Source organism: Coregonus lavaretus, assembly GCF_964263955.1.
Source record: "Coregonus lavaretus genome assembly, chromosome: 30".
NCBI lineage: Eukaryota > Metazoa > Chordata > Actinopteri > Salmoniformes > Salmonidae > Coregonus > Coregonus lavaretus.
Window position 1 is genome coordinate 23868938 of NC_140017.1, and position 23339 is coordinate 23892276.

A 23339-nucleotide genomic window follows, 5' to 3' on the forward strand; every position below is an offset into this window, starting at 1 on the left:
CAAGGCCCTTCTCCCCCGATTGCTCAGTTTGGCCGGGCGGCCAGCTCTAGGAAGAGTCTTGGTGGTTCCAAACTTCTTCCATTTAAGAATGATGGAGGCCGCTGTGTTCTTGGGGACTTTCAATGCTGCAGAAATGTTTTGGTACCCTTCCCCAGATCTGTGCCTCGACACAATCCTGTCTCGGAGCTCTACGGACAATTCCTCATGGCTTGGTTTTTGCTCTGACATGCACTGTAAACTGTGGGACCTTATATAGACAGGTGTGTGCCTTTCCAAATCATGTCCAATCAATTGAATTTACCACAGGTGGACTCCAATCAAGTTGAAGAAACATCTCAAGGATGATCAATGGAAACAGGATGCACCTGAGCTCAATTTCGAGTCTCATAGCAAATGGTCTGAATAGTTATGTAAATACAGTGCCTTGCGAAAGTATTCATCCCCCTTGTTGTTTTTCCTATTTTGTTGCATTACAACCTGTAATTTAAATTGATTTTTATTTGGATTTCATGTAATGGACATACACAAATTAGTCCAAATTGGTGTAGTGAAATGAAAAAAATTACTTGTTTCAAAAAATTATAACAAATAAATAACGGAAAAGTGGTGCGTGCATATGTATTCACCCCCTTTGCTATGAAGCCCCTAAATAAGATCTGGTGCAACCAATTACCTTCAGAAGTCACATAATTAGTTAAATAAAGTCCACCTGTGTGCAATCTAAGTGTCACATAATCTGTCACATGATCTCAGTATATATACACCTGTTCTGAAAGGCCCCAGAGTCTGCAACACCACTAAGCAATGGGCACCACCAAGCAAGCGGCACCATGAAGACCAAGGAGCTCTCCAAACAGGTCAGGGACAAAGTTGTGGAGAAGTACAGATCAGGGTTGGGTTATAAAAAAATATCTGAAACTTTGAACATCCCACGGAGCACCATTAAATCCATTATTAAAAAAAATGGAATGAATATGGCACCACAACAAACCTGCCAAAAGAGGGCCGCCCACCAAAACTCACGGACCAGGCAAGGAGGACATTAATCAGAGAGGCAACAAAGAGACCAAAGATAACCCTGAAGGAGCTGCAAAGCTCCACAGCGGAGATTGCAGTATCTGTCCATAGGACCACATTAAGCCGTACACTCCACAGACCTGGCCTTTACGGAAGAGTGGCCAGAAAAAAGCCATTGCTTAAAGAAAAAAATAAGCAAACGTGTTTGGTGTTTGCCAAAAGGCATGTGGGAGACTCCCCAAACATATGGAAGAAGGTACTCTGGTCAGATGAGACTAAAATTGAGCTTTTTGGCCATCAAGGATAACGCTATGTCTGGCGCAAACCCAACACCTCTCATCACCCCGAGAACACCATCCCCACAGTGAAGCATGGTGGTGGCAGCATCATGCTGTGGGGATGTTTTTCATCAGCAGGGACTGGGAAACTGGTCAGAATTGAAGGAATGATGGATGGTGCTAAAAACAGGGAAATTCTTGAGGGAATTTGAGACTGGGACGGAGGTTCACCTTCCAGCAGGACAATGACCCTAAGCATACTGCTAAAGCAACACTCGAGTGGTTTAAGGGGAAACATTTAAATATCTTGGAATGGCCTAGTCAAAGCCCAGACCTCAATCCAATTGAGAATCTGTGGTATGACTTAAATATTGCTGTACAACAGCGGAACCCATCCATTTTGGAGATGGAGCAGTTTTGCCTTGAAGAATGGGCATAAATCCCAGTGGCTAGATGTGCCAAGCTTATAGAGCTGTAATTGCTGCAAAAGGTGGCTCTACAAAGTATTGACATTGGGGGGGTGAATAGTTATGCACGCTCAAGTTTTCTGTTTCTTGTTTGTTTCACAAGAAAAAATATTTTGCATTTTCAAAGTGGTAGGCATGTTGTGTAAATCAAATGATACAAACCCCCCAACAATCCATTTTAATTCCAGGTTGTAAGGCAACAAAATAGGAAAAATGCCAAGGGGGGTGAATACTTTCGCAAGCCACTATAAGGTATTGCTAAAATTTCTAAAAACCTGTGTTCGCTTTGTCATTATGGGGTATTGTGTGTAGATAGATGAGGGAAAACATTTATTGAATCCATTTTAGAATAAGGCTGTAACGTAACAAAATGTGGAAAAAGGGAAGGGGTCTGAATACTTTCCGAATGCACTGTAGGTCTGTTTTTAAAATGCTTGTGTTTTTTAAATAAAATATTCTGTGTTTTCAGGAGAACACAGACTATTTGGACAGAGGTCCAACCACTACCTTCAGCAGAAAAGGCCCCAGCACCATCCAGAAGATAAAAGAGGCTTTGAATTTCATGAGAAACCAACACTTTGAGGTATTACAGTCCCTCTATTACCGTAGGTAAAGTTGAGTTCTTCCATATAATTTTTCACAGTTCATACAACTGTCTTTTATTGTTTCACCTCTAGGTTCCGTTCATAGCGTTCTACAGGAAAGAGTATGTGGAGCCTGAACTCAATATCAATGATCTGTGGAAGGTTTGGCAGTGGGATGAGAAGGTAATATACTGTAGTATTGGATTTTTGTTAACTTTATCCCTTAATTTATTCTGTTTAATGTGGGACTGTCATTCCTCCTCAGTGGACCCAGCTGAAAACCCGCAAACAGAACCTGAGACGCTTGTTCCAGAAGATGCAGGGATACCAGTTTGAACAGATCTCAGCAGACCCAGATAAGCCACTGTCTGATGGCATTCGACCACTAGACACTTCAGATTTAGAGAGGTAAGGCTTGTCATGTCAAACATGTTTGTAAGTATGCCTTGTCTGAGCCAGAACGGACCATAGGGCAGGAGCCTATCTCCTGTTTCTGTAGTGTGAGGCAGCTTGATGTAACAAGTACACCCCCTGGACAGTACGCTAGTCCAGGGGCGGCAGGTAGCTTAGTGGTTAAGAGCGTAGTGCCAGTAACCGAAAGGTCGCTGGTTCTAATCCCCGAGCCGACTAGGTGAAAAATCTGTCGATGTGCCCTTGAGCAAGGCACTTAACCCTAATTGCTCCTGTAAGTTGCTCTGGATAAGAGCGTCTGCTAAATGACTAAAATATAAATGTCATGTTATGACACCTTTATTATCTTTGTTGTATCACAATGCTGACCTGATTATGTTTGTCTGACAAGGCTGAAGGATGTCCAGTCTAGTGATGAACTGAGCGACGTCTACAACCATTTCCTGCTGTACTATGGCCGGGATATTCCAAAGATGCAGAATGCAGCCAGGTCCAGCAAGAAGAAGCTGAAGAAGATCAAAGAAGTGGATGAAGATGGTACAATTTAGATTATATATTGTAAGATCGTGAAAGCACTGTGGACTTTTGCCCTCATCAGAGTAATTCTCATGTCTTCTGTTTGCAGGTAATGAGCAGGAAGTAGAGGAGGAGGAAGAGGAAGAAGAGGAGCAGCCGAAGGGGCCGGACCTGAAGCTTGCATCTCGCAGGGATATGTACAGCATCTGCCAGGGTGCAGGACTGGGTGAGTGCTTTATCATGTGTGTCCAGTAGGTGTCACTATCAGCACCTATTACAGACAGATTTGTGTGCCATACATCTCAGGTCTATACAGTTAGTTCGTGATAATACAAAAACCTGCGAAAGAATGTGCTACTGAAAAACTGTGACTAGTGTACTTAAACAGAGTTTGCCAATCAAAGTGCACTTGCTGTATCACGAGCCGACTGTATTTGCAACAGTTTTTGAGTCCACCATTTAAAGGGTTCTCTTATCAGATGGCCTGGCCAAGAAGTTTGGTCTGACTCCAGAGCAGTTTGGAGAGAACCTACGTGACAGTTACCAGCGTCACGAGACAGAGCAGTTTCCTGCTGAGCCAATGGAGCTGGCTAAGGACTACATCTGCAGGTTAACCAGCAACACATTATTGCACATTGTAGTCCCCTGTAGCTCAGTTGGTAGAGCATGGCGCTTGCAACGCCAGGGTTGTGGGTTCATTTCCCACGGGGGGCCAGTATGAAAATGTATGCACTCACTAACTGTAAGTCGCTCTGGATAAGAGCGTCTGCTAAATGACGTAAATGTATACAGAATACACTTTCATATAAAGATAACCCAACCATTTGGGTTATCTTCGAGATATTAGCTGATGTAAGAAGGGCTATATAAAATAAAATTGATTGATTGATTGATTGATTTGTTCTCTTTGCCTGTGCAGCCAGTTCAATACAGCGGAGGCAGTACTGGAGGGGACTCGCTACATGGTGGCCATGCAGATCGCTCGGGAGCCTCTAGTCAGACATGTGCTCCGACAGACGTTCCAGGAGAGAGCCAAGATCAACATCAAACCCACCAAGAAGGGAAAGAAGGTATACACCATCTATTTGCAATAGGGTTGAAAAATCACGGTAAGGTTCCAAAAATTCCCAGGTTTTCCAGAAATCCCGGTTGGAAGATTGCTGCAATCAGGAGTGAATAAGCAATAAATCATTTATCCTTCTACCAGGATTTCCTGGAAAACCTAAATTTTGCAACCCTAGTCTGCAATTATCTCGACTTCTTTGTTGGTTGTATTAGTGGTTTATTTAGGTCTTTCATGGGATATACAATACTTTCAGAGGCGTCAGGTAGCTTAGCGGTTTGAACTTTGGGACTGTAACCGCAAGGTTGCTTGTTCGAATCCCTGATCCGGCAAGGTGGAAAAATCTGCCGTTCTGCCCTTGAGCAAGGCAGTTAGCCCCCACACTGCTCCTCTGATTCAGAGGGGTTGGGTTAAATGTGGAAGACACATTTTGGTTGAATGCATTCAGATGTGCAACTGACTAGTTATCCACTTTCCCTATTCATTCCCCTTGACTTATTCCACATTTTGTTGTTACAGTCTGAATTCAAAATTGATTAAATATATTTTTTATCTCACCCATCTACACACAATACCTCATATTGACAAAGTGAAAACGTGTTTTTTTTTGTTTTATATTGTATTTTTAGAAAATGAAATACACTCCACATGAACTCAGGTGCATCCAATTACCTTTTATCATCCTTGAGATGTCGCTACAACTTGATTGGAGTCCACCTGTGGCCAATTCAATTGTTTGGACATGATTTAGAAAGAAACACACCTGTCTATTTAAGGTCCCACAGTTGACAGTGCATGTCAGAGCAGAAACTATACCATGAAGTTCAAGGAACTGTCTGTAGTTCGCCGAGATAGAATTGTGATGAGGCATATATCTGGGGAAGGGTATAAAACAATTTCTAGAGTGTTGAAAGTTTCTAAGCACACAGTGTTCTCCATCATTGGGAAATAAATAAAAATGGACTCTGCCTAAAGCTGGCCGTCCGACCAAACTAAGCAACCAAGCAAGAAGGACCTTGGTCAGGGAGGTGACCAAGAACCCAATGACCACTCTGACAGAACTACAGAGTTCCTTGGCTGAGATGGGAAAAACCTGCCAGAAGGACAACAGTCTCTACAGCACTTCACCAATCTAGGCTTTATGGGAGAATGGCCAGACGGAAGCCACTCCTGAGAAAAAGGCACATGACAGCATGCCTGGAGTTTGCAAAAAGGCACGTGAAAGACTCTGAGAGCATAAGGCAAAAGATACTGTGGTCTGATGAGACAAAGATTTAACTATTTTGCCTGAATGCAAAAAAACGCTATGTCTGGAGAAAACCAGGCACAGCTCGTCACCTGTCTAACACCACCCCTACCGTGCAGCATCATGCTATGGGGATGGTTTTCAGCGGCAGGGACTGGGTGATTGGTAAAGATAGAGGGAACAATGAATGGAGCTAAATACAGGCATATCCTTGATGAGAACCTGCTTCAGAGTGCAAACGACCTAAGACTGGGGCAAAGATTTATGTTCCAACAGGACAATGACCCCAAGCATACAGACAAAGCAACGCTGGAATGGCTTCAGAACAAGAATGTGAAAGTCCTTAAGTGGCTCAGTGTCACGAGAATTCTTTCTCTAATACTCAAACTTTGAATAATCCCCAGAGGGTGTAAGACTCTAGTTAAGAATGAATTAAACAAATTGTCCAGTCTGCAAGGGATCAGCCATCTTTATTCAATGAGAGCGCTCTCCCGCCAAAAACACACACAGACCCTTTTATATGCGTCCACACAAAGGACTTTGCTCTGGCCACCTTTTGGCGGCCTGTAACTTTCCACAGTATAGAATGTTTCAGCAGTTTCTAACATCTTCCCTATTAGTGGTTCTATTTTCTTATAACTCTAACACAGTTTACACATTTTATACACTATCGGGGTGGAACACTTTAGTCATTAAAATAACCATACAAATTAATCTATCACTCAGCCAAAGCCCAGACTTGAATCCCACTGAAAATCTGTGGAAAGACTTGAAGATTGCTGTTCACCGCCGTTCCCCATCTAACTTAACAGAGCTTGAGAAAATATGCAAGGAAGAATGGGAGAAAATCCCCAAATCCAGATGTGCAAAGCTGATACAGACCTACCCAAGACGACTCAAAGCTGTAATCGCCGCCAAAGGTGCTTCTTATGTGAATGAGATATTTCTGTATTTCATTTTCAATACATTTCAAAAAATATGTTTTCACTTTGTCATTATGCGATATTGTGTGTAGATGGGTGAGATAAACAAAATCAATGTAATCCATTTAGAATTCAGGCAGTAACACAACAACATGTGGAATAAGTCAAGGGGTATGAATACTTTCTGAAGGCACTGTACATATTGTATAGAAAAAACAAGTGATGTTCTTTTCATTGAGTCATATTTTTACATTTGAGTTATTTAGCAGACACTCTTATCCAGAGGGACTTACGGTTAGTGCATATATTAATATGTCATTATCTAGTTTGGAGTACTCTACCATACATGTATGTGGTCTAATCTCTCCTATAGGATGTGGATGAGGCCCATTATGGCTACTCCTTTAAATACCTGAAAAACAAGCCTGTAAAGGAGCTGAATGGAGACCAGTTCCTCAAGATGTTGCAGGCAGAGGAAGAGGGCCTGCTCACCATAAACATCTGTATTGACCTGATTGGCGTGAAGGGGTGAGGGCTTGTTATTATAACATTGTGTAATAACATATTAATAACATAGTTTGCATCCCAAATGGCACCATATTCACTAAATAGTGTAGTGCATTATGTAGGGAATAGGGTGCCATTTGCGATGCAGCCTCTGAGTTTTGTGTAATAACATATTAATAACATGTAAAAATATATTCCAAAATGTGCTCTGTTTACATGTATAGTGTCCTGAGTCAGTCAAGTATCCATTATATCACTATGTTTGTTGAGCAGGTACGGAGGTGACCATGCGTACTATGAAGAGATAAAGCAGTTTTACTACAGAGACGAGTTCAGCCACCAGGTTCAGGAGTGGAACAGACAGCGCACTCTGGCCATTGAACGCTCCCTCAAACAGTTCCTTTACCCGCAGATGGCAAAAGAGCTGAAGAACAAGCTTATTGCAGAAGCAAAGGAGAACGTCATCAAGGTACCTCCCCACACACACACCCAAGGAGGAGGATACATCTTCTGCAGCAACATCTATTATTATATATTGTGAAGACATTACCTCAACATTTCATTAGATTTTTCTTCTTATTTTCTTTACATTGATGTGACGTCGTTGCTACTGTGGTATTGATGACTTATTTTCTTATTCTGGTATTGACTTTCCAAAGCAGGCGGCTCAGAGCATTGATATATGTTGAGCCTGCTACAGTGTTGTGATAGTGGTTGCCCGCCCCTCAGGCCTGCAGCAGGAAGCTGTATAACTGGCTAAAGGTGGCGCCCTATCGGCCCGACCAACAAGTGGAGGAGGACGAGGAGCTCATGTCTGAGGCCCAGGGCAAAGGGATCCGCGTGCTGGGAGTGGCCTTCTCATCCAGCAGGTAGAGTACTGCACACTGTCTCTGACTTCACTTTGGGTGTGTCCCAAATGGCATCCTATTCTCTATGTAGTGCACTACTTTTGACTAGACCCTGTGTATCTCTTGGCAAAAGTAGTGCACCATATAGGGAATATGGTGTCATTTGGGACACTGACACTACCTTCAGTTCATTGTCTTTACCACTTTTACAGTCAGCTAAATTGAATGACTTATGGTTTGTGACCATAGAATTAGGAATTAGAATACTAGAATGGACATGAACCTTCTTATGATGGGATAAAGGTCAGCCATTTTGGTCAGGGAGTTGGTCAACCATGGTTTGCCAGTGCTGTGATAAAATATTGTGTAAAATAATGAATTTCAAGAATGTATCTGCACTGTATGTTTGTTAGCAAGCTAGCCAGCAAGTTTTAGAGGAATGATTCCATACATTTTTCAAATGATCTGCCAATATACCAACATTGCATTCAGTCAATAGATGTGGTAAAGAGGTCAATGGAATGCAGACCGTGGTGGATAGAAGGACCCCGGATTGGCGCACATTCAACAAATCTGATCAAACAATGTAGATATTTGTCAAATCCAGCCCACAATGTGGTTACTAAAGTCCGATTTGGATATACACTACATGACCAAAAGTATGTGGACACCTGCTCGTCGAACATCTCATTCCAAAATCATGGGCATTAATATGGAGTTGGTCCTCCCTTTGCTGCTATAACAGCCTCCACTCTTCTGGGAAGGCTTTCCACTAGATGTTGGAACATTGCTGCGGGTACTTGCTTCCATTCAGTCACAAGAGCATTAGTGAGGTCAGGCACTGATGTTGGGCGATTAGGCCTGGCTCGCAGTCGGCGTTCCAATTCATCCCAAAGGTGTTCGATGGGGTTGAGGTCAGGGCTCTGTGAAGGCCAGTCAAGTTCTTCCACACCGATCTCGACAACCCATTTCTGTATGGACCTCGCTTTGTGCACAGGGGCATTGTCATGCTGAAACAGGAAAGGGCCTTCCCCAAACTGTTGCCACAAAGTTGGAAGCACAGAATCGTCTAGAACAGGGGTGTCAAACGTACGGCCCGCGGGCCGGATCAGGCCCGCAAACGGGTTTAATCAGGCCCGCGAGATGATTTTTGGAAGATTTTGGAAGTTTTTTTTTTTTTTGGGTAAAGTATAAAAATGCGCTGCAATTTTTCTATAAAATAAACTGCTGTTCCAATTGCGTCCACTGGATGGCGCAATAGCAATTGTGTTAAGCAAGCAAACTGTTTATACCGGGGCAGAGCAAGTAGGTCAAGCACGTGCAGCCAATGAGCTACTTTGTTTTGCCCGCGATATTTATTACGGCTTCTACTTTTAACATTATGTGCTTTGGCACCCTCATTGCCCCAATATGTCTCTGTCAAAAAAGAGAAAAGTGGACGCAGAGTGCAGAGTGTTCCAAGAAAAATGGTCATCCTATTTATTCACGGAATTGAATGGGAAAGCTGTATGTTTGGTGTGTTCAGAGCATGTTGCAGTGCTGAAAGAATATAACCTTCGTCGCCAATATGTGAGTCTTCATGCCGACAAATATGACAACTTTCAAGGACAGCGGAGATGAGAGAAGGTGAATGAACTGTTGGCGGGTCTGAAGAAACAGCAGTCTGTGTTTACTCACAGCCGAGACATCAGTGACGCTGCAGTGAAAGCTAGCTACCTCATTGCTAATGAAATCGCAGTGGCTTCAAAACCATTTAGTGAGGGTGAATTTGTAAAAACATGCATGATGAAGGCAGCGGAGATTGTGTGCCCTGAAAAGCGGCAGGCTTTTGCAAATATCAGCCTGACAAGAAACATAGTTGCAGACAGGATTTCCGATCTTTCAGTGGATTTGGACAGCCAGTTGAAGCAAAAAGTAAAGTCATTTATTGCGTTTTCGGTTGCAATTGATGAAAGCACGGACATTACAGATGTTGCACAACTGGCCATTTTCATCCGCGGAGTTGATGACACATTGACCGTCACCGAGGAGTTCGTGGAGTTGGTGCCGATGACAGATACAACGACAGCAGCTGATATTTTTACCGCACTCGTCGGCGCGCTGGACAGGGTCGGAGTGGACTGGTCCCGCGCTGTCAGCCTGGCTACAGATGGTGCGCCCTCAATGATCGGGAAAAAAGCAGGCGTTGTGACAAAGTTCAGAGAGAAAGTGCAATCTGCAAATGAAGGATGTGATTTTTTGACTTTTCACTGTATTTTGCACCAGGAGGCTTTGTGTTGTAAGTCATTAAAGATGGATAACGTCATGAAGGTGGTCATCCAAACTGTTAATTTCATCCGATCCAGAAGCCTGAATCACCGTCAGTTTGACAGCCTTCTCAGAGAGAAAGACCACATCTATGGCCTGCCATACCACACTGAGGTAAGATGGTTAAGCCGAGGTGCTGTGCTGAGGCGTTTCTTTGATTTACGAGAAGAAATTGAACAGTTCATGGAAGAAAAGGGCAAACCAGTGTTAGAATTTCATTCCGCAGAATGGATGCAGGACCTTGCATTTATGGTGGATGTTACAGAGCACCTGAATAACTTGAACAAACAGCTGCAAGGGCGCAACAAAGTTGTCACGCAGTATTATGACAGCATACGTTCTTTCAAGTTGAAGCTGTCATTGGGGGAGACGCAACTTGCCGGTGGTGATGCAGCTCACTTCCCCTGTCTGAAAAATGTGTGCGCGACCCAACATGTGGCAGAGATGAAGCGGTTCAAAGATAAAATAACGGGACTGTTACGGGAGTTTGAGCAACGCTTTCAGATTTATGTTTATGTTTTTATGTTGATGTGCTATTGTTTTTAATTGTTTCTATTTGTATATTTAACCTATTCTTGACTCTGTGGTTCTTGCACTTGTTTGGGGAACAGGATTTCATTATTTTTATCTACATTTCTGCCTGAGAAATGACACCCTGATATAGTTCTGTGATCTGTGATATACTTCTGTGAATCACTGAGGCATTGTGTGTTTGTGTGTTCTTTGTCCTCAGAACTTTCAAATAACTTGAGGTGTTTTATGATTAATAGTGATGTTGTGCTTTTGGACACTGTCCTCAGGCTCCAGCTTTATGTTTATATGTTTTTATGTTGATGTGCTATTGTTTTTAATTGATTTTATTTTATTTGTATATTTAACCTATTCTTGACTCTGTGGTTCTTGCACTTGTTTGGGGAACAGGATTTCATTATTTTTATCTACATTTCTGCCTGAGAAATGACACCCTGATATAGTTCTGTGATCTGTGAAACAGTTCTGTTAATCACTGAGGCATTGTGTGTTTGTGTGTTCTTTTTCTTTAGAATTTTCAAATAAACTTGACGTGTTTTATAATTAATAGTGATGTTGTGCTTGTACTATTTTGGACACACTGTCCTCAGGCTCCAGCTTTATGCTGTATGTTGATCGTATTAAAACAAAGAAAACAATCTGAAGTTGTTGTTTTTAAGTTATATATACACCATGATTTTTCCGGTCCGGCCCACTTGGGAATAGATTTTCCTCCATGTGGCCCCTGAGCTAAAATGAGTTTGACACCCCTGGTCTAGAATGTCATTGTATGCTGTAGCGTTAAGATTTCCCTTCACTGAAATTAAGGGGCCTAGCCGGAACCATGAAAAACAGCCCCAGACCATTATTCCTCCTCCACCAAACTTTAGTTGGCACTATGCATTGGGGCAGGTAGCATTCTCCTGGCATTCGCCAAACCCAGATTTGTCCGTTGGACTGCCAGATGGTAAAGCGTGATTCATCACTCCAGAGAATGCGTTTCCACTGCTCTAGAGTCTAATGGCGGCAAGTTTTACACCACTCCAGCCGACGCTTGGCATTGCGCATGGTGATCGTAGGCTTGTGTGCAGCTTCTCGGCCTTGAAAACCCATTTCATGAAGCTCCTGACGAACAGTTCTTGTACTGACGTTGCTTCCAGAGGCAGTTTGGAACTCGGTAGTGAGTGTTGCAACCGAAGACAGATGTTTTTTACGCGCTTCAGCACTCAGCAGTCCCGTTCTATGAGCTTGTGTGGCCTACCACTTCGCGGCTGAGCCATTGTTGGAAAGGTGGCATCCTATGATGGTTCCATGTTGAAAGTCACTGAGCTCTTCAGTAAGGGCAATCTACAGCCAATGTTTGTCTATGGAGGTTGCATGGCTGTGTGCTCGACTTTATACACCTGTCAGCAACGAGTGTGGGTGAAATTGCCGAATCCGCTAATTTGAAGGGGTGTCCACATACTTTTGTATACAGGTAAAAGTCAGTAAATTAGAATATTTTGAAAAACTTGATTTATTTCAGTAATTGCATTCAAAAGGTGTAACTTGTACATTATATTTATTCATTGCACACAGACTGATGCATTCAAATGTTTATTTCATTTAATTTTGATGATTTGAAGTGGCAACAAATGAAAATCCAAAATTCCGTGTGTCACAAAATTAGAATATTGTGTAAGGGTTACATTTTGAAGACACCTGGTGCCACAAAATAATCAGCTGATTAACTCAAAACACCTGCAAAGGGCTTTAAATGGTCTCTCAGTCCAGTTCTGAAGCCTACACAAACATGGGGAAGACTTCAGATTTGACAGCTGTCCAAAAGGCGACCATCGACACATTGCACAAGGAGGGAAAGACACAAAAGGTTATTGCAGAAGAGGCTGGCTGTTCTCAGAGCTCTGTGTCCAAACACATTAATAGAGAGGCAAAGGGAAGGAAAAACTGTGGTCAGAAAAAGTGTACAAGCGATAGGGATCACCGCGCCCTAGTCAAGATTGTGAAAAAAAACCCATTCAAAAATGTGGGGGAGATTCACAAGGAGTGGACAGCTGCTGGAGTCAGGGCTTCAAGATCCACCACCAAGAGACGCTTGAAAGACATGGGTTTCAACTGCCGCATACCTCGTGTCAAGCCACTGTTGACCAAGAAACAGCGCGAAAAGCGTCTCACCTGGGCTAAGGAAAAAAAGAGCTGGACTGCTGCTGAGTGGTCTAAAGTCATGTTTTCTGACGAAAGCAAATTTTGCATTTCCTTTGGAAATCGAGGTCCCAGAGTCTGGAGGAAGACAGGAGAGGCACAGGATCCACGTTGCCTGAAGTCTAGTGTAAAGTTTCCACCATCAGTGATGGTTTGGGGTGCCATGTCATCTGCTGGTGTCGGTCCACTCTGTTTCCTGAGATCAAGGGTCAACGCAGCCGTCTACCAGCAAGTTTTAGAGCACTTCATGCTTCCTGCTGCTGACCTGCTCTATGGAGATGGAGATTTCAGGTTCCAACAGGACTTGGCGCCTGCACACAGCGCAAAATCTACCCGTGCCTGGTTTACGGACCATGGTATTTCTGTTCTAAATTGGCCAGCCAACTCCCCTGACCTTAGCCCCATAGAAAATCTGTGGGGTATTGTGAAAAGGAAGATGCAGAATGCCAGACCCAACAACGCAGAAGAGTTGAAGGCCACTATCAGAGCAACCTGGGCTCTCATAACACCTGAGCAGTGCCAGAAACTCATCGACTCCATGCCACGCCGCATTAATGCAGTAATTGAGGCAAAAGGAGCTCCAACCAAGTATTGAGTATTGTACATGCTCATATTTTTCATTTTCATACTTTTCAGTTGGCCAACATTTCTAAAAAATCCCTTTTTTGTATTAGCCTTAAGTAATATTCTAATTTTGTGACACACGGAATTTTGGATTTTCATTTGTTGCCACTTCAAATCATCAAAATTAAATGAAATAAACATTTGAATGCATCAGTCTGTGTGCAATGAATAAATATAATGTACAAGTTACACCTTTTGAATGCAATTACTGAAATAAATCAAGTTTTTCAAAATATTCTAATTTACTGACTTTTACCTGTATATAGTGTATTTGGCTGCATAACATTTAGAAATAGTTCCTTCTCAGGTTTAGAAGAATTTAGTGATTGCTATGCTAACTCCCGTTCGTATAAGCTGGTAGCATAGCTAGCATAGAGAAATCGGTGGTGGTAGTCAGTCCTTTTAACTGTAATGCAGTTGATTGGTGACGATGACACGTGTAGGCTAATTTTGCTGGGGGGCAATGAGGAGATTCGGGATCTTTCCCCTACGGCATCTTTCACCCTACGCGTTTCCATGGCATTTCCATTATTTTGGTTGAGTTACGTTGACCTCTTTACCACATTTATGTAGTCAATCCACAGCCATACACTGGCTATCATATAATATCACTCAAAGCTTTCTAAGAAAACATGTTTTACAATTATGGTCTGTTTATATATTTTAGAGGCTATTTATACAGAGAAACTGTATTTATAATTATATCACAATATTTTAGGTTGACAATAATTCTATTACACAATTTTTGATATATCACATGCCTTACTTTTATTTTACTGCATAAGTCAGGATTATGCCTCTACTGCCATTCATTCCAATTAGACTGGTTTGGATTTCTCCCTGGCCAATATGGCTGCCATTTTCACCCCATTCTGGAACTTTGAGGGTTTATGACATGGCCCCTCTAGTAATTTAATAGGACTTCTGTTTTTGTGACTTAGTTATTATTCACTGCAAACCTCTGTCTGTCCGCAGAGACACCCCAGTGTTCTGTGCCCTGGTGAACTGTGACGGAGAGGTGGGGGATTTCCTCAGGCTTCCTTACTTCCTGAAGAGGAGGAACGCATGGAGGGAGGATGAAAGGGAAAAAAAGGTATTTATGAAACCAAACCAAGGGTGAGTCCTAAATAGCACCCTATTTACATTTACATTTTAGTCATTTAGCAGACGCTGTTATCCAGAGCAACTTACAGTAGTGAGTGCATACATTTTCATACTTTTTTTGTTCGTACCATAGGGCTCTGGTAAAAAGTAGTGCACTATGTAGGGAATAGGGTCCATTTGGGACACAAGGCAACCATCCAATGTTGACCATGTTCTAATATTTGTCCTACCATACCTTTTAGATCCACGATATTGAAACCCTGAAGACGTTTCTGAATGGCAAGAAGCCTCACATCATCGCTATAGCTGGGGAGAACAGGTGTGAAACCCTCTCCTGCTTTCTTTCACCTGTGGCCTTCTTAGACTGCTGTTTGAAGAAGGTTACTAACATGACTGAGGATGCATCCCAAACGGCATCCTATTCCCTATATAGTGCACTACTTCCTGAATGTTTGTAATGTTCCCCCTCCACTCCCTGTGCAGGGACGCCCAGATGGTGATTGAGGACATTAAACGCACTGCCAGTGAGCTGGAGCAGGAGTCCTCCTTCCCCACCATCGGGGTGGAGCTGGTTGACAATGAACTGGCCATGCTCTACATGAACAGCAAGAAGTCAGAGGTCAAGTCCTGACCTCATTTCCTTAAACATGTTTTCTTTATTCTCACAAGACAAACATTTCTTAATCTCAATTGTATCTACATTGGAGGTATTCTACATACTGTAGCTCCCAAAAGTATCTGTGTGGTCCACAATGTGGTTTTTAAATCTGTAATATGTATTGCCAATTGATTTTCTCTTAACTTTTAACTCTGCATATTTTTCTATTTCTCCAATCCACAGGCAGATTTCCGGGACTACCCCCCTCTCCTGAGACAGGCTGTGTCTGTGGCCAGGAAGATCCAGGACCCCCTGGTGGAGTACGCTCAGGTGTGCAGCAGTGACGAGGACATCCTCTGCCTCAAGTTGCACCCTTTGCAGGTACTGATGACATCATCCAGACTGAGTTCCAAATAGGGCTCTGATCAAAGGTAGCGCACTATATAGTGAATAGGGTGCCATTCAGGACGCAACCCCTGTCTCCATTAGGCCAGGCGTGGTTGGGAGATCATCATCACCTAGCGGTGGCTTTGATGAAAACACACAGGTGGTTTACAGAGATCCTTTAGAAACCCCTACTAAAATCATGAAAGTGGCCATTTTAGGCCCTTTTCAGACCTATACATGCCCCCTGTAAGACCCAATGATCAGTGAACCGTACATGATACAGACAACACCTGTCATTATACTCTTAACATTGTTCTCTAAAATATGGAGTATCGCTACATTCTGAAATACAATTTTACATGTGAATTTATTAAACATTATAACTATTAATATGAATGTCTCAAAAGTATCCTTTTTGATTTTGTTCATGTTTAGACCGATTGTTTTAAACAATATACTCTACAAGTACATCACATTTCCAGAGTGAGTTAAAGTTATGATACATTTTATGAGCACCCCCGACACAGTGAATGGGAAAATGGATTCAAAGGGAACGCCCTCTTCTGGTGATTTGCTGAATGTGCAATCCTACAGGAGGGCTGTGATTGGTTAATGACCTAGAATGGCAACATATAAAACTGATAATTTCTTCAAAAGTAGCAGAGATCCCACTCTTGAAATTGTTTGTGTTTGACGAGTATATTGTTCCAAACACCAAGATTTTGTCTGTAAAATGTATGGTTCACTGATCATAGGGTCTTACAGGAGGCAGGTATAGGTCTTAAAAGGGACTAAAATGGTTATAAACTTTTTTGGGGGATACAAATTTTTAAAGCATGTTAAAAATCTTTCCACCCAAATTAAGTTTTTATGTGAGAATTGCCAGAAAAATCGGTGATTACATGAATATTTTCGGACCATGCTGGCGTGGAATCGGCCAAATGCAGAAGCAAGTCTAGTTGACTGTACATGATAATCATAGTCTGGTTTGAATCAAAGTCTGTGAATCAATGTGTCTGTAAAGAGTGAGTCTGACTTCTCTGTCTGCCTCCCACACAGGAGCATGTATTGAAGGAGGACCTGCTGAATGCTTTGTACTGTGAGTTCATCAACCGGGTGAATGAAGTGGGTGTGGATGTGAACCGGGCCATGGCCCACCCCTACACCCAGAGCCTGTTGCAGTACGTCTGTGGCTTGGGGCCCAGGAAGGGATCCCACCTGCTCAGGGTAAGACATAGATCACTTGAGGCATCTAGATTGCCAACATGTTAATACAATGTAATTACAGTGTTACTACACAGATATAAGAGCAACAGTTGAAGTCGGAAGTTTACATACACTTAAGTTGGAGTCATTAAAACTTGTTTTTCAACCACTCCACAAATGTCTTGTTAACAAACTATCGTTTTGGCAAGTCGGTAAGGACATCTACTTTGTGCATGACACAAGTAATTTTTCCAACAATTGTATACAGACGGATTATTTCACTTATAATTCACTGTATCGCAATTCCAGTGGGTCAGAAGTTTACATACACTAAGTTGACTGTGCCTTTAAACAGCTTGGAAAATTCCAGAAAATGATGTCATGGCTTTAGAAACTTCTGATAGGCTAATTGACATCATTTGAGTCAATTGGAGGTGTACCTGTAGATGTATTTCAAGGCCTACCTTCAAACTCAGTGCCTCTTTGCTTGACATCATGGGAAAATCAAAAGAAATCAGCCAAGAGCTCAGAATTTTTTTTGTAGACCTCCACAAGTCTGGTTCATTCTTGGGAGCTGTTTCCAAACGCCTGAAGGTACCACGTTTATCTGTACAAACAATAGTATGCAAGTATAAACACCATGGGACCACGCAGCCGTCATACCGCTCAGGAAGGAGACGCGTTCTGTCTCCTAGAGATGAACGTACTTTGGTGTGCGAAAAGTGCAAATCAATCCCAGAACAACAGCAAAGGACCTTGTGAAGATGCTGGAGGAAACAGGTACCAAACGATCTATATCCACAGTAAAACGAGTCCTATATCGACATAACCTGAAAGGCCGCTCAGCAAGGAAGAAGCCACTGCTCCAAAACTGCCATAAAAAAGCCAGACTATGGTTTGCAACTGCACATGGGGACAAATATTGTACTTTTTGGAGAAATGTCCTCTGGTCTGATGAAACAAAAATAGAACTGTTTGGCCATAATGACCATCGTTATGTTTGGAGGAAAAAGGGGGTCGCTTGCTAGCCGAAGAACACCATCCCAACCGTGAAGCACGGGGGTGGCAGCATCATGCTGTGGGGGTGCTTTGCTGCAGGAGGGACTGGTGCACTTCACAAAATAGATGGCATCATGAGGAAGGAAAATGATGTGAATATATTGAAGCAACATCTCAAGACATCAGTCAGGAAGTTAAAGCTTGGTCGCAAATGGGTCTTCCAAATGGACAATGACCCCAAGCATACTTCCAAAGTTGTGGCAAAATGGCTTAAGGACAACAAAGTCAAGGTATTGGAGTGGCCATCACAAAGCCCTGACCTCAATCCTATAGAAAATATGTGGGCAGAACTGAAAAGGTGTGTGCGAGCAAGGAGGCCTACAAACCTGACTCAGTTACACCAGCTCTGTCAGGAGGAATGGGCCAAAATTCACCTAATTTATTGTGGGAAGCTTGTGGAAGGCTACTCGAAACGTTTGACCCAAGTTAAACAATTTATAGGCAATGCTACCAAATCCTAATTGAGTGTATGTAAACTTCTGACCCACTGGGAATGTGATGAAAGAAATAAAAGCTGAAGTAAATCATTCTCTCTACTATTTTTCTGACATTTCACATTCTTAAAATAAAGTGGTGATCCTAACTGACCTAAGACAGGGAATTATTACTAGGATTAAATGTCAGGAATTGTGAAAAACTGAGTTTAAATGTATTTGGCTAAGGTGTATGTAAACTTCCGACTTCAACTGTATACCAAGTGTTACCAGATAGAATTGATCAAAATACAGTAGCAATATTTACCTATATGTTTTTATTATGACAGTATCTTAGAATAATTCAGTACTCTACTGCAGGGGTTCCCAAACTTCACTCAGCCCCCCCCCCCCCGCGTCTATTTCTACGACACAAACTATTCACACCCCTCTTGTTGGCGGAGAGAACATTGTGCATGTTTAAAGCTCATTTTCTTTCAATTCTATACATTTTGCCATGTCTAATGTGTATTCATGTGATTTCTGAGTGACTCAAACATTACGACAAAGTCTATGAGCAAACAAACCTAGCTAAAAAATGTTAGCTGACATGGCCTAGTTGATCAAATGGACATTATAAATAGCTCTCTAAGGTATGCAATGACAGACATGATGAGAAAAACTGCTGATGCACTACCCAATTTCGAAATTGCACCTTGTGCATTTTACTATTACAACTTTCAAGAGTAAGTTGAAAGCCTGAACCTGCGCACCCTATAGTTTGGGAACCACTGCTCTACTGTACTGACCTCTAACAGATATCTTTACATGTACATTTATCCATCTGTTTCCAGATCCTGAAGCAAAATAATACTCGTCTGGAGAACCGCACTCAGCTGGTCACCATGTGTCACATGGGCCCCAAGGTCTTCATCAACTGTGCTGGTTTCATCAAGATTGACACAGCTTCTCTGGGAGATAGGTCAGTCTCAGAACATTGGGCATGGTCATTCTTACAATACTGCAGAAAATACCTGAGACTAAACACCATATTGTTAATAGAAATTCAACTCATAATAGTAACAGTGAATAGCTTGACAAAACTAATTTTATTGACATCACACAGCCAATTCACTAAATAACTTAATCATTGACATTAAGTGTCTCTCCCTACCTGCAGTACTGACTCCTATATTGAGGTTCTGGATGGGTCGCGGGTGCACCCAGAGACCTACGAGTGGGCCAGGAAGATGGCCGTGGACGCTCTGGAGTACGATGAGTCAGCGGAGGACGCCAACCCGGCCGGGGCACTGGAGGAGATCCTGGAAAACCCGGAGCGGCTCAAAGACCTGGACTTGGATGCCTTCGCTGAGGAGCTGGAAAGACAGGTCAGTGTGGGAGATGTAGGCTGCGTCCCAGAAGTAGTGCACTATATAGGGAATAAGGTGCCATTTGGAACACATCTGTTGTCCTACTCTGGGTGGGTATGAAGAGCTTGCATACTCCTCCTGATCTGATGACATTGTAGTGCTCACTCTTTGAGACTCTTTGTGTCCACAGGGTTATGGTAACAAGGGCATCACCCTGTATGACATCCGTGCTGAGCTGAGCTGCCGGTACAAAGACCTGAGGTCCACCTACAGAGGACCTAACACAGAGGAGATCTTCAACCTGCTCACCAAGGAGACACCAGAGACCTTCTACATCGGTACGTACTGTTCCTTCTCAACCAGAGCCTTATTGATATCTCTTTCAAAGTGATGGGTTAACACTACCATGCTTTTTTTTTTTTGGGTGCAGGGAGTCACAGCCCCAAAGTTGACATAGTAGAAAACATGTATATATCCCTTATTGGTATCTCAACACTGTTTGTCTTTGTCCTGTCCTGCCTCTCTAGGTAAACTTATCACCAGTGTGGTGACAAGCATTGCTCACCGGCGCCCCCAGGGGGAGAGTTATGACCAGGCCATAAGGAATGATGAGACAGGTCTGTGGCAGTGTCCTTTCTGTCAACAGGACAACTTCCCTGAGCTCAGCGAGGTGAGAATCTGATATACTCCATATTCTGCTGCAATCTATACTGAAAGCCAATCTGAAGAGTGGTGGGCTATGGGTTTTAAGTTCCTAGCTTATTATTTGTTGCTATAATTATATTGGCCACAGCTGTCTTTTTGATCAACAAAGTTTGACATAGCCTCTGTTCTCTCTGGCAGGTGTGGAATCATTTTGACAGTGGCTCCTGCCCTGGCCAAGCTATTGGGGTCCGCTGTCGCATGGACAACGGAGTCACCGGCTTTATCCCCACCAAGTTCCTCAGTGACAAAGTGGTCAAGCACCCTGAAGAAAGGGTTAAGGTATCACGGTAGTTTCCCAAAAAAGATATCTCGATTTCAGTATAACTAACAGTCTATTACCAAAGTCATATAACACTTTAACTTTAACCTGCTGTAGGTGGGCATGACAGTGCACTGCAGGATCATGAAGATTGACATTGAGAAGCTCAGTGTGGATCTGACCTGTCGGACGTCAGACCTGTCAGATAAGAACAATGACTGGAAGCTTCCCAAGGACACCTACTACGACTTTGACACTGAGACAGAGGATGTGAAGCAGGAGGAGGAGGCCAAGAAGAAACAGCAGAGAACAAGTGTGTACCTGTCTGAGAGCTTACTGTACATCTCTAGATGGAGAACATATCTGGAATTAATAAATTTGTAAAGTTACATTTTGGATTCATCTTTATTATTGGTTGATTTTGGTAATGGTAGTAAGAGTTGTTTTTGGTCCGGTTTCCGGGACACCGTTTAAGCCTAGTCCTGGAATAAGTAGCATGTTCATTTGAGATTCTCCATTTAAAGTGTTTTTTAGTCCAGGACTAGGCTACATGTGTGTCTGGGAAACCAGCCCTAATAATATAATACTGAACGCTAAAATACAGCTTTCGACTCCCTATAGCCTACATCAAGAGGGTGATAGCCCACCCATCGTTCCATAACATCAACTTCAAGCAGGCAGAGAAGATGATGGAGTCCATGGACCAGGGAGATGTGATCATCAGGCCCAGCAGTAAGGGAGAGAACCACCTGACTGTTACTTGGAAGGTTGCTGATTGCATCTACCAGCACATTGATGTACGAGAGGAGGGCAAGGAGAACGCCTTCAGCCTGGGACATACCCTGTGGATCAACACTGAGGTCAGCTCCATTCACAGGCTTCTTCATTATGAAGCAGTATATGCCTGTATGAATAAAAATATGTGCATCCAAAATGGCACCCTTTCCCTATATAATCCACAAAAGTAGTGCACTATGTAGGGAATAGTGCGCCATTTGGCACAAAACCAATGTGTTTCACTGTTTTAGTAGGTTGTGTGACCTATTTCCCAGGAATTTGAAGATCTGGATGAAATCACAGCCAGATACGTTCAACCAATGGCTGCATTTGCTCGCGATCTGCTTGGTCACAAGTATTTTCAAGAATGCAGTGGTGGAGACCGAAAGGTTGGAACAAGGATATACTTTCTTTCAATTCACAGTATCATTGTGTATGAATATGTTTTTATGTGTGTATCAGTCTATCTGCCAGTTTGTGTGTGTTTGAGACCTGTTTTCTGAATTGCAGAAAATGGAGGAGGTCTTGGTGAAAAGCAAGAAGGAGAAGCCTACATTCATCCCCTACTATGTGTCTGCCTGTAGAGAGCTGCCAGGGAAGTTTCTGCTCGGTTACCAGCCCCGCGGAAAGCCAAGGTTACCTCAGGACTGCCAACCACACTAGCTGCTGCCTTTGTCATTCAAATCAACACCCATTTATAGGATGCATGGATTTGCATAGTGTCATTTTTTCCCGTGTGCAATTCACACCCTAAAGAGAAAAGCTCTTGTGTTGGAAATGGTACTGCCTCACCCAAACCCAAACACAGAATGTGTGTCAGGACAGTAGGGGAAGCATGAAGTGCCTGTTTGTCTCTGCCTCTGTTGCCTGCTAAGAGCAAGAGTGATCATTGGTGCTTGTTTAGAGACTTGAAAGGACATGAACATAAACATTAACCCTTACTTACCACTCTCTCACTAGCTCCGCAGGGTTTGTCACATGTATCCACAGTAATCATCACTGTTCAGTGAACCTTCATAAATACAGTACTGTGATAATGTAATGTAATTTCATAGTCTCCCGAGTGGCGCAGTGGTGTAAGGCACTGCATCGCAGTGCTAGCTGTGCCACTAGAGATCCTGGTTCGAATCCAGACTCTGTCGTAGCCGGCCGCGACCGGGAGACCCATGGGGCGGCGCACAATTAGTTGGTAGAGCATGGCGTTTGCAACGCCAGGGTTGTGGGTTCGATTCCCACGGGGGGCCAGTATGAAAATGTATGCACTCACTTAACTGTAAGTCGCTCTGGATAAGAGCGTCTGCTAAATGACTAAAATGTAAATGTAAAAAAAATGTATGCACTCATGTACAGTGCATTCGGAAAGTATTCAGACCCCTTCCCTTTTTCCACATTTTGTTACGTTACAGCCTTATTCTAAAACTGATTACATTATTTTTACTCCTGTCAATCTACACACAATACCCCATAATGACAAAGCGAAAACAGAAATACCTTATTTACGTAAGTATTCAGACACTTTGCTATAGTCCACTTGTGGTAAATTCAATTGATTGGACATGATTTGGAAAAGCACACACCTGTTTATATAAGGTCCCACAGTTGACAGTACATGTCAGAGCAAAAACCAAGCCATGAGTTAGAAGGAATTGTCCGTAGAGCTCCGAGATAGGATTGTGTTGATGCACAGACCTGGGGAAGTGTACCAAAACATTTCTGCAGCATTGAAGGTCCCCAAGAACACAGTGGCCTCCATCATTCTTAAATGGAAGAATTTTGGAACCACCAAGACTCTTCCTAGAGCTGGCCGCCCGGCCAAACTGAGCAATCGGGGGAGAATGGCCATAGTCAGGGAGGTGACCAAGAACCCGATGGTCACTCTGACAGAGCTCCAGAGGTCCTCTGTGGAGATGGGAGAACCTTCCAGAAGGACAACCATCTCTGCAGCACTCCACCAATCA

General features: G+C 42.9%; 1 pseudogene across 1 annotated transcript in view; it reads left to right on the top strand.

The window, feature by feature from the left end:
- The window catches only part of LOC311106168 (transcription elongation factor SPT6-like), a 37259-nt pseudogene that overhangs the window by 10805 nt on the left and 3115 nt on the right, over positions 1 to 23339 (top strand). The window contains exons 13-36 of the transcript in view: positions 2232 to 2345; positions 2440 to 2529; positions 2612 to 2754; positions 3149 to 3294; positions 3383 to 3499; positions 3753 to 3882; positions 4193 to 4343; positions 6879 to 7033; positions 7286 to 7481; positions 7742 to 7881; positions 14479 to 14596; positions 14850 to 14926; positions 15091 to 15226; positions 15449 to 15586; positions 16652 to 16819; positions 19125 to 19252; positions 19451 to 19658; positions 19831 to 19978; positions 20168 to 20310; positions 20484 to 20624; positions 20722 to 20917; positions 21226 to 21464; positions 21657 to 21770; positions 21892 to 22016. The product of the transcript in view is annotated as a transcription elongation factor SPT6-like (transcript). The remainder of the gene's footprint in view (positions 1 to 2231; positions 2346 to 2439; positions 2530 to 2611; positions 2755 to 3148; positions 3295 to 3382; positions 3500 to 3752; positions 3883 to 4192; positions 4344 to 6878; positions 7034 to 7285; positions 7482 to 7741; positions 7882 to 14478; positions 14597 to 14849; positions 14927 to 15090; positions 15227 to 15448; positions 15587 to 16651; positions 16820 to 19124; positions 19253 to 19450; positions 19659 to 19830; positions 19979 to 20167; positions 20311 to 20483; positions 20625 to 20721; positions 20918 to 21225; positions 21465 to 21656; positions 21771 to 21891; positions 22017 to 23339) is intronic.